This window comes from Euwallacea fornicatus, chromosome 32 (genome assembly GCF_040115645.1).
Source record: "Euwallacea fornicatus isolate EFF26 chromosome 32, ASM4011564v1, whole genome shotgun sequence".
NCBI lineage: Eukaryota > Metazoa > Arthropoda > Insecta > Coleoptera > Curculionidae > Euwallacea > Euwallacea fornicatus.
In genome coordinates this window covers 537,684-552,786 of record NC_089572.1, presented here as the reverse complement: position 1 = coordinate 552,786, position 15,103 = coordinate 537,684, and the positions used below count along the sequence as shown (strand labels likewise).

The 15,103-nt window shown below is 36.3% G+C and overlaps 1 protein-coding gene and 1 pseudogene across 2 annotated transcripts in view; both read left to right on the top strand.

Annotated features, from left to right (window-relative positions):
* bru1 (bruno 1) overlaps positions 1–15,103 on the top strand; it is a 301,441-nt gene that overhangs the window by 9,237 nt on the left and 277,101 nt on the right. The window contains exon 1 of one of the 2 annotated variants that reach the window (XM_066299119.1): positions 13,717–13,938. The exons of the other annotated variant lie outside the window; for it this stretch is intronic. The gene's annotated coding sequence lies outside the window, so the exon portion shown is untranslated. Of the gene's footprint in view, positions 1–13,716; positions 13,939–15,103 lie in introns of those variants that run through there. 2 annotated transcript variants of the gene reach the window in all.
* The window catches only part of LOC136348356 (histone-lysine N-methyltransferase SETMAR-like), a 185,331-nt pseudogene continuing 174,686 nt past the window's right edge, over positions 4,459–15,103 (top strand).

The window sequence follows — 15,103 nt, the reverse complement described above, 5'->3', positions numbered from 1 at the left end:
GTCCTGCTTTGGACGCCAATAAAACACCATAAAAGTATTATCTGGAGCTTTCAAAGAGTTTACGGGCGAAATAAGAGCGCTATCCATTTGGGAATTGATCGTTACATTAATAATGAGCTTTTATTTCGATAGGACTCAACTTAATTTTGCATGTGGTATTTAAACTAACAAATACATTATTCAGCAATATTTGTTTATTGTGTGTAGATATAGAATGGCAATTGTAGAATACATGTTAGGTTCAGGAAGAGAATACCAGCGAGATGTGAGATATATTTTCTGTATTTGTACTCAAAGGCAATTTTCGTCGTCTCAGAGATTTCTCAAATATTTGATAACTGAGCCATAAATTATAAAATTGATTTTAAGAATAAATTACGTAATCAATTTATTTTAACGTACTTACATATATTATATTATTTATTACTTATTTACCTATATTAAGTACTCAATGAGTAATCCACTTACTGCATTATCCAGAGTTTCCCAAAATATGTAGATTTATTGCGCTATACTGCTGTTAACTATCACCTGGTAAATAAATCTCTTTTGCCAGTACGTGTTTGTTAAAGTGTCAACTTAACTGTTGTTTGTACGCTCAATTATGTGCGGGAAAGTATTTATGCACGCAAGTACCGGGAATCCTGTTAACAGAGGACGGCGGTGATATCTCTAAAACTACTGGAGATGCAATTTTGGGAAAAAATGGTGTTAGAATGATTATCAAGAGGAAATGCTGGAAATATTTTTTAAATCATAAATCTACCGCTAGGTGGCGTATCTCATATAGTGCAGGGAAATGCGTCAAATACCATAACAGAAGAAACTGCGATGAACAGTTGTACTGAAAATATCACAGATTTATTCGTGAAAAATTTCTGCATAATTTTTGTATATAATTTTTTTTATATACTATAAGTTTTCTGTAGAGGACGCTGCGAATGTTCTCAGATTAAAACATATATATCTTGGGACCGGATTACAGGATTTAAAGAAATGGAGGCGCTTTAGAAAAAACCTTTTTTACACCATTTAAGGATTTGTCAGACAATCCATGTTATTTAATAAAGTACCTTTAGAGGGCGCTTTTTTATGAAGTCTTGAATTTTGGACTCGCAACAGTATATTTCGAATGTATGGAAAATGCGACCATATTTTCAAATTGCGATGCGGTATCCCCATAGCCACCATTATAACAAACCTGCTTTTATACACTTGGCACATCCTCGGCGAACCACCGGTACGATTCATCCTTCCATATAACGTCGATATTGCAGAAGCAGAAATGACGAACACGGTATAAATATATTAGCGTATATCGAAATTAATACTCATGCCAGTATAACAATTATGAAAGGTCACAGGTAATATCATCAGTTATGTAATGAAACTCATATACATTCTTTATTTATACTTTGAGCTGAGGCTGCACCGATATCATATGCTATGCCACCAAGCGTTAAATTTTCAAGACTTTGACCGACGGTTGGATCATTGTCATTGGATGCTCAACATGATAGCGGCAAGTTCAAAGTTTTTAAATCTATATATCATGAACACATAAAGTCATGTATCATAATAACGAACAAGTAAATTTACACAATACACATTGCTGGTCTTATTACCATTCTTCGTTGGTTAGAAGAAATACAGAACCAGGATAGATGACATGTCAATGTATGATGCTGTATTTCGGATGCACACATTATTGTCCCTTTTATCTTTGTTAAGGGGGTTCCTTCGACAAATGAAATCACGAAAACGACAATTTGGTTTGTGAAAATGGACCGTATTTAATTTCACTCATTTCAATAATGACAGAGTTTGTTGGTCTAAGTAGGAAGAGGGGATTGCTTAGTGGGGCGGGTTACGAACTATGATTTTGATCAAATTATCGACACAAACACCGCTCCAAGATGAGAGAAGAAAATAGAGAGCAAAATTACTTCGATTATCCCTTAAGTACTATACCCGAGGAATTCCAACCAGGAGCGCACCACCACCACCACCAAGAGTTTTTACGAGCTATGGCCGAACCGGATGCTATAAATCGCGGCCATCTGGCGAATACCTATACGAGTCGCTTATCTGGAAATACTGCGCAGGCCCACCGAACTGCAGGTCGTGGCAATAGTCCCATCCGAGAAAGCTTCTTTTGACTAGTAGCATATTTTCCAGCCATAAAGCACCCTTGGTTGTGGCCTGATGGGTATCGTGGTCTGGCATCCAGATGGCATTCTTAGAACAAGCATCGAAGTACATGGGCGTAACTTAAGGAATAAAAGTACTGTTTAGGCCACGGGCTTCCTGAGTTCCTGCCTAACAGTAGTGACTGCCTCACTAGGCACCCACAGAGAAATCCAAATACGCTGGCGGGGTTTTGTACTAGAGTCGAAGGACCAGACGGGCTATGGTTATGAATAATGGGGGTCGAAATGTTCGAGAGGGTACAGAAACTCTGTTACACGAATAACACTAAATTTAATCATAGACTAGTTGGAATACAGGGTTGATTAGCGATTAAACTGTTAACAATTATGCCCGTGTTATAGATTTCTATTGCAACAAGATAGAGTTGGTAGAGTGATTTATTCTAATTTGTGAAATCGAGAGAGGAGAGAAGTTGATGTTAACTCGACGAGATGAGGAACGGTTCTGCTTTTGCTCCAAGAGGGGTGGTGCTCTTTCCCGAAAAGAGCAGGTCCCGAGTCTGGTTCTTTTTCACGATTTCGTGGGAAACTCACAACCTTGATGCTTTCATACCATTGCCTTATCGTTAAAACTTTCTGATTCTTGGGCCATTTGCGTGGTTCTTGCGAGACATTCCATCCTAATTTACTGCGGCCCTTTATCTATTTTACAATTCGCAATTCATAAATCAGGATGGAAGTAAACCAGATGAATGGTAATTAGCGCGATACCCATGGTTTGGCATCTAATGGTATGTCGAGGGTTGGGTTCTATTTTCCATCTATTGTTATTTATTGCCCAGATGTTAGAGTATTGCGAGAGAGCGATCTTTATGTCGGAATTTCTCCAACAAGTACGAATAATAAAAACAAAAAAAAACAATAATTTAAGGTTCTTAACGATTTTCGATAATTCGCTAAATGGAGCCAGTTATCTAGACGTTCTTCACAATTCTCCACCCCTATTACTAGAAGAAGTGCCACTGGAAGTTCAGCGAAATAAGTTTTTCCAACAAGATGGTTGTCCAATCTATTTTTTTCAAAATTTTGGGCAATTCTTGGATATAACATTTCCCAATCGGCGGATACGGAGAAGCAGTATGTTCTCGTAACCATCTAAGTACTATATTAAATAATGCAAATTATTTGTTTTGTCAACGTTAATTTGTTTTCAAATGCTTCCTCACTTAACCTGTTTAAATTTTTATTTAAGAGGGAAAGCAGCTGGTTTATGTCAATAAACTAGAAACAAAGGAAGACATGGTCCGAAGACCAAAAGAGTGCACGTGAAGCATCTCTTGGCAGAGATAGAATTTGCTGTTTCGTCAACCACTGAGCGTTTGGGTATGTGCGTTCATAACGACGCGTGAGTCAGTTGGAACATTTGGAATATCATTAAAAAAATAATAACAAAGCTCATCGCATATATCTTCAATGATATGGTCTCATCTTTTATATGTTCAAAATGTACTCACAACATGTCGATAGTGAATTAACGATGTAAAAGACAAAAAGAACAAACAAAAAACTATAAACGTAATTATTTTGATTCAAATGAATGCACCTCTATATGTGATCAACTTGAAATTTAGACAAAAACATTAATATATTTTTTCGGTAACTTCAAAGTTTATTTGAGAACTGCAAGTCGTTAACAGATCGTGGGCGCCGCGAAGGCCAAATACCACAGATTTTGGATAACAACCTGTATATTTTCTAAATAAATAGAGATATCGAGCTGAAATTTGAATGAAATAAGAAAAAGTTTATGCTTTAACTAAAAGGCCGAACGCATTTGGTTTCATTGAAATTTGCAAGAAATTTACAAAAATTCAAGACATCATAAAAAAAGCTGCCTCCAAGGGTACTCTCATTAACTAAAATGAATTGTCTGACACATCCTTTAATAGAGCAAAAAAGGCTCTTTCCAACGAGCTACCACTTCTTTAAATTCTATTATCCGCTCCCAAGATATTTAAGTTTTTATCTGAGAACATTCGCAGCGTCCTCCACAGAAACCTCCCAAATGTATACAAAAATTTTATATACAAAAATTGTGCAGAAACTTCCCACGAATAAAGCTGTGACATTTTCAGTACACTTTTTCATTGCATTTTATTTAGTTATTCGATATATTTTTTCGTTCACTGTATGAAATATGCAAAGTTAGAATTAAAAAATATTTCTAGCATTTTCTCTTGATCACTTTTCTTATACTATTTCTTATTTCAAAGCTTTATTTTCAATATTTTAGAGCTGCAGCTGGCGCGCTCCGTTAAAGGAACACCCAGTGTAATAAAAAGTTATACCGCGTACTTAAGTACTATGATGCTGGTGGTGATGCGTACCAATTCGAAAGCATACGAAAATAACATTTTAATAAAAACGCTACAAACTGTAGTCGGGAAAAAACGCATTTTTATATAACAACAAGTAGTCGGAGTACACTCTGCCTCATGCTTTCACTTCATTGATAATCGTGGAAAATTGGTATTTTCCCTATTGACACTTTCACTATGTAGCGAGTAGTTGCTAGTATCTCAAAATCTCTTCGGTGATTGGGAGTAGTGATGTTTTTTCATGCGCAAATATTGGAAATTATTAGGAATAATTGAATTTGTAAGGCATTGATTTATGTGTGGGCACATGTTCAGAGGAATGATCGTAATAAATCAATTTATATTCGCGCAAGACAGGGAGCAGTAGGGAAAAGTTAACCAAAAGTGTAAGAGCAGTGAAAAAAGTCACAATTTGTTTCCATGTCTGCAGGAGAAATCTCCCTCCCAATGGGAATAATTTCCAAGACAATGACACTTCATTGGAAGTTGAAAGCTGCGGAAAAGAGTATATTGTTAAGATTTCACTATGCTTTTAAGGAGGCAAGTTTGAAAGTTCACGTAAGAAAAAAAAAATTGAGATTTTTGAGTTTTATGCCCAGGGAAAATGATGTGTTTTGCAAAAGAATGCAGATGTGAGGAGAGAAATTGAAGCTAATAGATATTCACTTAAATCAGTGAAAAAGTCAGAAAAAATATGAGACGTGACGTACATATTTTCAATATAGAGTAGTGGTCATAATTATAGCAACTTTTAAAAATTTCAAATAAAATGTATCTATTCGGCTAAACCCAATATACGTTTTAATATTATTTATCTTCCACAACAGTTGATGTTGAAAAAGCATCCAAATGATATATCAACAACTCCTATAAGAAACTATCAAAACATATTTTTTCAATGCCGGACAAAAATATAGCAACTCTTGTAATTTTAAAATTTCACTTGGTTAACAGACTTGTGTGTTTAAACACGTTTTATATTCTAAATTAAATCGACGATTTTCATTATGGGTCGAGGTAAAACAATCTCATTAGAGATCAGGAAAATTATCATTGAGCGGTATAAAAGTGGCGAACGGCAAAGCGAAATTGTAAAGAGTTTGGGTGTGCGCAAGTCAATTGTATCTCGAATTATTTACAAATTCATACAAACAGGAAGTGAAGTAGCTGCAAAAAATTCAGGACGCACAAGGAAAACTACAAAAAGAACTGATAAACGGATAATTCGAATGTGTCAAAAAAATCCATTTCTATCATCCACTCATGTAAAATCACATTTAGAGGAAACGGGCCTAGCTCATATCAGTTCCAAGACCATAAGAAGATTAATGGAAAATTGATTATTTGGTAGGCGACCAGCGAAAAAACCATTGCTGTCTAAGAAGAACGTGAAAGCTCGACTTCAGTTTGTGCAGAATTACCAACACTGGACGTCTGAACAGTGGAAATTGGTAGTTTTCAGCGATGAGTCCAAATTTAACTTATTCAAAAGCGATGGCCCATCATACGTTAGACGACCTAAAGGGGCGAGGTTGTAAAAAAAGTTTGTTTTACTAACCGTAAAACATGGAGGAGGTTCGATTATGGTTTGGGGTTGTTTCTCTGGTTTTGGTATGGGTCCGCTTCACAAAATATAAGATCGCATGGATCGGTTCATGTACCGAGATATCCTCAAGAATCATTTACAACCTTATCTTGAAGAAATAATGCCACTAAGAAGCATTTTCCAACAAGATAGATAATGCCCCCAAACAGAAATTGAAACTTGTTTCAGAACGGTTTAGAGAGGAAAGGATAGAAGTTTTTGCTTGGCCGTCGCGATCTCCCGATCTCGATCCCATAGAAAATTTGTGGGAATATGTGGATAATAAAATTGGGAATAATACATATTCCAATTTACAGGATTCATTTCAGGCACTTCAAGAAGCCTGGAAGGGTGCTGATAGCAATTACATCAACAATTTAATAAATTCAATGCCACGAAGATGTGCAGAAGTTATTCAGCAGCGAGGGCATTATGCAAAATATTAATTATTGAACAATTCTTTTGTAATTTGTTGAAGTTTTATTGCTCTTTGTAATTATTATGGAAAAGTTGCTATATTTTTGTCCAGGTCGAAATGAATATATTTTTTTAATTTTGTATACAAATTATTATTGTTTTATTGTTATATACTTCTATCATCAACAGTCATTGTAGAATCATATTTTCAAAACCTATTTTGAATTTAGGCCGTTAAGTCTAAATTAAATGAAATTTTAAAAAGTTGCTATAATTTTGACCACTACTGTACGTATAACAGTGTGTTTAGGTTGGTGCGATGAATGCATGCTTGCACAAATATCTCTCTTGGTACCTGCAAAAAAGATGAATAATATGCGGAACAAGGTGGAATAAAAATGAATATGAGAAGTTATAGGAAAAGATATTGAATAAGGAAGAGTTAGATACATTGCTTCTTCTAATTTTACTAGGTTTTGTTCGATTCTAGTATCACGCATTCGCTGGAATTATGCAAAAATATTGCAAAACTCATGGCCTAGGTCAGTCTGGGAACAATAGCGCAGAGAGCCACTTCGTCGAATAAACCGCATTTAAGACTCACTTGAGATAGTTTAAGTTAGTTCTAAGTAAGACTGCGCCTAAATACTGTTTTAATAGACTCATGCGGGGATTTATGCAGGAAAATCGTCCGGATAAGTATCCTTCACGGAAACTGTTCATATACTCGACGATCGATATTTCCTACTTTTTTTCTCACCAATCTAGCTACCCCATTTCAGTAAAATTTCTTCAGTATCATAGAGCCAGTAAACTAGTCAGAACCAGAGCCTTGCCATCGACTAGATCGAAATTCGTACAGTTAGGTATTGATAATACCTATTTGTAGCGTGAGCTACAGTGAGTGAACTTAAAACATTCACAAAAGTTTCCATAAATAAGCCACAAGCTACATCTAAATCCTTCGAAAGTACCTAAAAGCAGCATATGAAGAATATGTGTTTAGATTCTGTGATTCATATCAACTCGCTTAAAAAGTCATACTTAAGAGCTAAATTTTAGCAAAATCTTTAACAATCGTAATGATTATTTTTACCGTTTGATTGGGTTTCAAACTCTCTGAGTTTTTGATTAGTTAATCACTATAATGCCGTTAGTGCCTGTATAATTTTCAGAAATTTATTTGAGAGCACGAAATTTTCTAAAAAATTCTTGGTCGAAAAGAAACTTCAGGGCACTAATTCAGCGACGCACGATACTCGGCAGGAAATTTCACATTTTTCCTTAATATCGCTTTATAGTTATCAAGGGAATGATATATAGTGGTTACTTTTTAAATTTGACTAAAAAAGATTATACTGGTAGAATCCAGTTCTGAATCTCCATCAAACTTTAGCACCGAGATAAGGCATTAACCTAAAACATACAATGGTCTCACGATATTACTGTTAAAATCCAAAATCGCGATAAATTATGATTATCCTGATGTTTGTCTCACATTCAATATTCTCAATTTCCAATACCCTTTTTAGTATACATTGTGTGCGCAAAGTATGGCAACCCTGAAACATCGCGAAAAATATAAAATTTATTAAAAAATTCCTTACATAACAATCGGAGGAGTTTAAAAATTATTCCATTTTGTAATATTCAGAAATATACAAGGTGCGTTACAAAGTAGCAGTTAATTGAAGTTATGATTTTTTTAAAGGAATTGCAAACTTCGAATCGCATTCTGAATAAATTTCTCGTTGTCCTATACTCAATTCTAGCGGATCAACAGCTATTGTAGGAAAAAAGAAAATTGTTCTTAAGTAAATGAACGTATTTTTATCGAACCAAGTGTTGATAATGTGCACCCTGACCTGCTTGACCAAGCACTAAATTGTAATGCAATTTCTCAATAGTATGTTCCAGTATTTTAGCAGTAATGACACGATGTTGGCGAGGAATTCTTCTTCTCAACTCATATAAATCCATCAGTTTCATGGTACACGTCATATTTTTTATGTGGCCTCATAAAAATAATCAAGCGGCGTTAAATCCCGTGATCTAAGGGGCCATTCTATTACACCGCCACGACCTGTCTGTTAGGGAATTCATCATCCACGTAGGCTCACATGTCTAACCCAAAATAAAAAAAAAAAAACAACTTATTTTTATTTAATTAAATGCTCAAAATGGGCGAGTGTTTTTGGAGTACTCTGGTAAGCTCGTATCTGTTGTGCAAAATGAGAAGATCACCGTCTTGCCGGAATCACCTATACTGCAAAAGTGGCATCACTAGGTTGACCATTACTGATACAATTTGGTTCTGGAGATATATCTCTGATGTCAAATTCCGTTCAATTAAGAAAAGTTCTACTAATGGTCTTCCGACAATTCCGGCCCATGCATTGATTTTTTGAAGATGTTGTGGGCATTTCTCGCATGCAATGGGGATTTCCTATTGCCTAGTAACAACAGTAATGCCGATTAGTAACTTCATTTAGTATAAAAGTTGCCTCAACAGAAAAGATAATGGAGCTAAAGTAATCGTTATTTTCCTCCCATTTACGTGTTATCGCATCACAAAATTCTATTCTATTCTGCCATCAAAATCTTCAACTGATAGTTCTTGAAGGAAAGTGACTTTATATGGGTGAGAATGGTTTGTCTCTAACATAGTTCTGATGGAATTAAACCGAATATCACTTTGAGCAGCAGCTTTTCTTAATGATAATTGAAGATCTTCAACAAACTGCAGCAAAGTTTTTAAAGTATTTTCATTACTGGTTGTCGCTATTAGTCTGCTAGGAGGAACTTTATCACTGCAACTTTCCATTTCTTTGAATCTACGAATGGTTCTTAAAAGTGTAAATTTCGCCATTGATTCTCTATTAGGTAAAATAGCATTGGAGACCCTTGTTATTTCAATAAACTATCTCTGCCTTTCACAAAAAAAACCTCTCATCATAAGCAAAGCTATATGATTCCGTTCTGAAATATTCATTTTGTGCATTAAATACAGCAAGTTGATTACTTTATTGACTGAACAAAACAAAGGATAAGTCATTATCACCCTTGTTAATGACGTTTGCAATGTCTTTCTAGATCATCAGATTTGTCGCATTTGCACATTTTGAGCAATCGCTGCTGTACTGCTAGAGTTGACCATAGAATATGCTACATAAAATGTGTTCAGAATCCGAGGATGAATCACAAAATATAAAAAAAAATCTTCCATTCCATAAGAATAAGCATAACTTCAATTCAATGCTATTTCGTGATGCAGCTTGTACAGAGCGCGTCATGGGAATCGAGTGTTTTTGAAATAACCATAAAACCATTAGTTTTTCATACATAATTTGTTCTTTGTTGCAACAGCATATTCGAAAACATAGCATTTTCTAATCATGGAGAAAAGATTCTATATGCCATGTGTCGGGGCAGAGTGAAGTGGGCTTTTCTGTATCACTTGTCTCACCCTTTCAATGTTTTTTGGAGTGCGCTCAGTACATTGATGGCCTGGAGGCTTTTTTTTCATTATTGCACCCCCTTTACGTAGGTCGTTAACAGGTAAGATTGTCACGCATGGGAACACGATCATTTGGATTAATATCGAACCTATGACGAAAGTCACGCTGAACTGCAATTACAAGCTCACCATTCCTAACGCAACAATCATAAACGAATATTTAATGTTCTAACGGCCATGAAGGTTCGATGGTGGCAATTAAAAGATAATAATAAAATGCTACGAGCTAAAGAATGAAATGGCTGTTAAAACGCAACCCTTCTATTGTAAGCGGTCGAGTACCTCTAAAAAACCTCCTTTTGTCCTAAAAACCTTTGGTTTTCACGCCACATTCTGTACCGATACCGCAGAATGCTTAAATTTAAAATTTTTACATCAAGTACTTTTTTAATAAATTTGTGTATGTCTCCAGATAGTTCAGGGTTGCTGGACTTTTCGTACACAGTGCATGGAACTCATCCATGTAGGTGGCAGGAGTGCCATCATCTCAAGCATTCTGCCAGGCTGCGCAGACTTTCGCCGCGCATTAAGCATTGAAACACATTGGTAACAAGTTTTTAACGAGATTTATAAGAGTTTTTGGAATCCACGATTTTCGTACAATGATATTTCGAAACTGCCAAAGCAGCAGAAGCAGTGCACCAGAATAGAAATGATTCTTTTTAAAGTGATTCTAATTTATTTCATTTTTCTGTTTTTATTTGTCTTCTTTCCAGATGTACTACGAAAGCATAAAACGCGAAAGTTCTTGTAGATATCAAAAAAGTTGCGTGATAGAGTGGATTTATTCAGCATCCTTGTCGTGTTTAATGTCTCCAGGCAATTTCTCCGAAATCTCGAGAGGTTATTGTCAGTCCAAATAAAACGTTTTCCTCATTAATACACTCTGTCACAAACACTCTTGTTTATGAACTTTTTACAGCCAAAGTTAAGCTTAAGTAGTGCTCATGGGTTTAATATAGTTGGGTCGTGGAAACTTTAGAACTGAAAACGTACTCGGTAAGGGGCGAATTTTCGGGCAAAGCCAACTAAAATTTGCTTTTTACGAGCTTCGGGGATACATAAAAACTTTTCCACGGCAAATGTTTTTTATTATCTCAGGAACTGTAAATTGGTCCGCAACATAACTTCTTCCTTAATGAGTTGGCGCCCGCCTACGCGGAAGTTTCCTTGACGTCACTCTTAAGAGTTTTTATTGTTTTTATCTCTTCATTATGTTCATCGCTTCTGCTCCACTAAAATTACAAACGAGCGATACTAAACGTCGGATAAAGTGATTTCGTAAGAATTTTAAAGCGAAACTTGCAGCTAAGCGGTTTTGCGAAAAACATTATTAACAAGTCCCTAAAGCAGTTAAGTGTGGAAACAGCATTAACTATTTACACTTTGTGGCCGTTCGCCAACTTTGTACTTAGGAATTGTTTTACTTGCTACACCAGTATTACTGTTACCAGCAGGGAAAAGCTGTTGGAAAACTTTACATCTGAAACGCGATACTCTACCAGCTTTTGAAATCGAACCTCTCATGCAAATAAAATATTTTATATGCCAAAGCAGCAATACATCACCCAATCAAAGGAAATGTTTTCTGCAGGTTTTGCGGATTTCTTTCACCCCAAGTTTACTTATCTCCTCGATCTTTCAAGAACAACCGATTTGGTCGATACGTAAAGAAGAAACCCTGGCCGAAACTCCATAATCTGGCATTTCTCGTTTATGCACAAAACGAGAATGTATAAATCTAAAAGGGCACAGGATTATAAATTAAAGCTGAAACGTCGAAATTAATTTTAGAGCTGGTGGATGCACGAAGCCCTAACTCATTCGTTCTTATTTTATTACATTTAATATCGCAACTTTAATGAAATAGAACAAGAACTCAGCACGAGCATATCTGGAAAATTAATGCTTAATAACTTTCTCAAACTTTATTCTAACATGACAAATAGGTAAAGTTTGCTCAAAGATATATCCACCTAAATTCACTCAGGTTTAATATTTGTTAATTAAAATTTAGTCAGATCAGGGATATCGATGGTACAGGTAAACATTTAGGCTTTCGATCGTTTGGAAAATTATCCAATAAGGTTTTGGGTGCTCAGATGAAGGGACGAACTGTAATTTTTGGTAAAGTAAATGAATTTCGTAACAAGCATCACCTCGGTAATAAAAAAAGGAACACTTGTGTCGAGCAACAACATCTCCTTAAATTAAATTATCAATAATTCACGTTGGGCTTTGCAATGTGTTGTAGTAAATTCTGCGGAGGCATATCCTACGTTTTTATGATCGCAATTCGTCCCAAGTATAAACGTTACGGTTCCCGAAAAACCAAATCGTAAAATGATGCCAAAGACTTTATCGTCTTAGGAAGGAGAAAGCTTAGCCAGCTAAGAACGTGGCGATATCAGGCTTTGTAGGGATGTACTGTATGTCGGAAATCCAAGCATTCACACACCTAACTTGCCGTACATAATGAGAACGTAAGTAGTTTCACCCTAAAAGTGTCTCGAAATGAAACATTTTCAAATCGCATTTTCAAGGCTCCGGAACGTCAACGAAGCAATCGAGAGTCAATCTATAGCTGCAGCTAAGCGCCCTCGGAAATTTCAAAATTTCTCTAAAAATTTTCAAAGGGGAGACCTGTTAGTTCTCCGGACGTAGACTAACTTGAATACTGATTTCCTCGATTTTGAAAATTCCGCGAAATTAAGGTCGCTCAAATTGCATTTTTAAGGTTTCAGAATCCCAATGAAGATATCTAGGTTGAGGCTTATTCACTAATTAGAGCGGTCATCGGGCAATTTTCAAAATTTTCTAAAATTTTTCAAAAACTTGGGAGGGACTAGTTTTTTTTATCTGCGTGACACATTGACATGTGACATAGGATACACGTTAATGGGTCAGCCCGTGTTACAAATTATATATTAAGTCCGAAAATTACAATTTCCCCGTTTACCCGAAACTGCTCCTCACACGAGCTGCAGGTGGTTTTCATTAAGTATGCCAGACATAGAGCGAATTTCGTTATTCAAAGAGAGTTAATAATGTTGTCGTTATGGCACGGCGGATAAATTGCGGTCACTGCGGTCGCAAACTACCTTATAGCAGGGCGGTTTTGCTTTATGTGGGTCCCTAATTGACAGGGCAAGCTTGGTTATCTTTTCTGTTGATGAAAATGCGCAAATTTAGTTGCTCGACCCCACGCGGTTGGCGTAATAAAAAAAAATATAGCTCTTCCAAGCCTTAAATCATGCAAGTGCTCGATAAGTTTTACAGGCATACGTATTCATATATCTTTACGCCGACAAGTTCCCGGGGCAAACTTCCGTTTTATGACCAGACCCTCCAGATTAAGCAGTTTCGTGGTTACCATTAAGTTGGCAGTCTCTTGCATATCCCGTTCTAACACCCCGCTTAATACCCCTCGCGAAGATGGATCACTAAATGCACTCTAAAATATATTATACCTCCGCCTTGTACGTATATCCCTTGTAGATTAAACCCTTTTGTCTTTATATTCGTACGTGCCGCGAGATCCACGTATAATACGTAGGTACGTATTCTCATTGCCGCCGCTTATTTATTAACTCAAATAAAATGCTAATGAAAGCATTTTGTTACAGACGTTGTCAGCGAAACAAAAGACATGGCGAATGATAACGTTTTAATCTTTAGGGGTGCCCTCAAATTAAGGGCTAAATCATAAAAAATTACAGTAATAAAAAGTTGGTTGTCAGCCCTCAGGTGTGCAAAGTTTCCAAAGGCCCAGGTGCTGTTTGCATAGATGACGTTGCCAGGCGACGAAACCTGGCATTATTGTACCTCCCGTAATAATCCAGAGAAGCAAGATTAGTTGGATTATTTCCAGGGATGGGATATCTTGTTTAGGTAGGTACATCAACTTGGGATTATATCTATAACACAATTAATTTGATGAGGAAACTTAGAGAATGTTTTTCTAACATGAGCCATAGGGATATTATTGCAGCGCATTCCGCTGGTTTCTTCAAACGAGCCGCAGCCAAAATTACGCATCAACAGAGCAAATCGTCATTTATGACGGTGAAAGGGTTAAAAAAATACAATTCCTGTTTTATGAAAAATTACAAAAAGCAATAATGAATAAAATAACATAAACAAACAAGAAAAGTGCACTCCAACGGTTGTCATTTTTTCTTGCTCGAAAACTTTGCAAAAATCCCCGACGAGCTTTGACATTTTGCAGAACCGAACAGGGATGTCAAAAATTATGTTTTCTTTCCTTTTCAATATTTTTCATAACCTGGCGATACGCGGTCTCCTGGAGCTGCTTCCAACATGTTTTTAATGATGTTTCATGATGTGCATAACGAATTCTGTGTTCGCGCCTAAAAAAAATGAATTTGTTATTTCAAGCTTCAGTAGACTCAGATTTCTATATCCGTGTTTGCATACTTCACCTTCAAACGTTGCCTTAAAAGTCCTCAAAGGAACTACAATAACAAAAATAATCAAAGACCCCCGAATCGAGGAATTGACATGTTTAAGGGAAGAGTGCTTTTACAGCTAAGCTTTATGTATTCACGCTTCTGGGAAAACTTTGAAAGTTCCGGAGTTCGGCGTCCACAGCGACGTCGTTTTAAAGTCGTCCAAGGAATGCATAAAAGGATAACTGTGAAGTTTCAATTTAACTCCTCCAAGTACAGGATTTTTCTGCATATAGACGCTACTTTTTCATTTCCTTTGCCGAGCGATATTCTATGCATGAATAAATTAACATTGTCAGAAATCACTTTTTGTCATCACTGTGAAGGAGCAGAAAGGTATTGAGGCGATTTAAACTTCCATTTCCGTCGTTCAGTTATCCTCCTACACAACGAAGGGGGATGCCTTTAAAAGAGCTGCTCGTTTATTGAAAATCGACGGGGTCTATCAATGGAATCCCGTTTTATAGGTTCCGTTTTGCGTGTCCGACAATTTCCAGCCAGCGGTTGACCATCAAGTTGACATGGATTACCCGCCGAACCGACGTAGTCCTCGAGATTTATTAAAAACCATTGCTCGTTGCAGAGAA